At 37.7% G+C, this 2,025-nt stretch overlaps 1 non-coding gene across 1 annotated transcript; it reads left to right on the top strand.

Moving 5' to 3' along the window:
• Positions 1-309: 309 nt before the first annotated feature.
• Positions 310-417, top strand: LOC130971575 (small nucleolar RNA R71). The gene has a single exon (XR_009082787.1). It is a non-coding gene; the product is annotated as a small nucleolar RNA R71 (small nucleolar RNA).
• Positions 418-2,025: the final 1,608 nt, after the last annotated feature.

The raw sequence follows: 2,025 nt of genomic DNA, 5'->3' as shown, positions 1-2,025 counted from the left end.
GAAATTACCCCCAAAAAGCGTATAAAATATCCGCTCATCAAACTGCATTTGCTTAAGCAGGTTGGTTATTTCACAAATGCTTCGATTTAGAGTAGTAGTTTCTATGCCAGAAGATACTTCTGCAACGGCCCTTGAACGGCCTTGCTTCTGTCTGTGGTTCTGAGTAGATTCAGCTAAATCACTGATCAATTGCCAAGCTTCATCAGTGGTCTTGTACTTCTTTATAGACCCATTGCTGGCACTTTCCAATGTGGTCTTATCTTGGGGCCTCATACCTTGTGTGACATAGCTGAGTAGCACGATCTTGTCAATCATGTGGTGGGGGCATGCTTCCAGAAGATTATTGAAGCGCTCCCAGTATTCAAAGAGAGTTTCATTGTCATCCTGAACAATTATAGAGATATCCTTCCTTAGTTTATCAGTAACTTCAGATGGGAAGAATTTCTCCAGGAACTCCTTTCTGAGTGTATCCCAGTTGGATACGTTTGCTAGAGGTTGAGTGTAGTACCACTCTCTTGCTTTTCCCTCAAGAGAGAACGGAAAAGCTTTCAGCAGAATTGAAGTTTCATCAGCGCCATCACGCCTGACAGTAGAACAGGCTGCCTGGAAATCTCTCAAATGCTTGATAGGCTCTTGAGCAGGTAGGCCATGAAACTTCGGCATCAAATTTAGTAGTGCGGTCTTTATTTCAAAATCCGTAGCTACCGCTGGATGATGCGCTTGAAACGGTTGCAGTGTAAAATCAGGAGCTCCTTCCTCCTGAATGGTAATTCTTTTAGCTGCCATGTTTTCTGCACGTAAAACAACCGAATCAGTAGAACGGGGGCTGGTTTCTTCCTCAGATTCACTTTCAGATCCGCCCTCAGAGCGGACTAACCTACACTGTTCTCGCCTTATTCGTGAAATTGTTCTTTCAATTTCAGGATCAAATATTAGCAAGCGCGGATCAGGAGGTGAACGTGTCATTTGACGGAAGAAATACGCAGCTCATAGTAGCAAAATTAAATAAAATGCAAATAAATAAATTCTAATTAATAAAATAAGCACTCTATTGCAACTCCCCGGCAACGGCGCCAAAAATTGATAGAGATGCAGAAGCTGGTGAATTAAAAATTTAATAAAATGTTTATGTTGCAAGTATAGTTCTTAACTCACCGAAAATCTGCCTATCAATTTAGAAATATGTCACTGAAAGTTTAAATTAAAATTACTGGGAGTTTTAAGTCCCAGGTCGTCTCCCAACGAGTTGCAGAAAAGTGTGCTGTTTTATTAATCAGATATTCCAAAAAGAGTTGAGCTAAGTAAATTGGGATTTAATTTGAGGAAATTTAAATAATAAAAATAAAAGGCTTTGACTGGGAATTGATTGGTTAGAATCTCTATCATTGATGGTGTGATTGTAAGATTAATTTATAATTAATAGTTGTTTTGTTTGGTTATCCCTTACTAGGTAAGAGAAAGTCAAACAAGTGGAAATGCCAGATCTGTTCACAAGTTGCAACCCACTTAGTTTAAAGCGATTGGCGTCGGTGACAGGATAGCAATCCAACATCTAACCCAATTACAAATTTTTCTTTCAATCCTTCCAACTCAGGAGTTCCTTTTAATCAACTCCCCATCAAGTAATGAAACTACTCACGCATTGTAATTAAAGAATCCATGGAACATGAAAGGGAATTAAAAGAAGACATGATTATTGGAATGGAAATTAAATTAAAAAGAAATAATCCTTGCATTAATTAATCACAAAAATATCTGAATGACAAAATTGAACATAACAAAGAACATGGAAGAATAAAACCAAGTTAAGAGAACAAACTAGAATGATGAAGTCTTGATAAGGAAATGACTCTTCTTGATGTTCCAATGCTAAGACCAATTGAAAATTAAAATTCTAAAAACTAGAGAGAAAAACCTAAGAGAGTAAAAAACTAGATCTGAAAAAAAACTTAATGAATTGTCTCTTGTTTCTGCATATTCTTTGACTCTAGTCTGCTGTTCCGGGCCGAAAACTGGGCCGAAAAC

Source organism: Arachis stenosperma, chromosome 3, assembly GCF_014773155.1.
Source record: "Arachis stenosperma cultivar V10309 chromosome 3, arast.V10309.gnm1.PFL2, whole genome shotgun sequence".
In the NCBI taxonomy this organism is placed as follows: domain Eukaryota; kingdom Viridiplantae; phylum Streptophyta; class Magnoliopsida; order Fabales; family Fabaceae; genus Arachis; species Arachis stenosperma.
The sequence above is the reverse complement of the archived record's forward strand: the minus strand, read 5'-3'. Positions and strand labels throughout refer to the sequence as shown.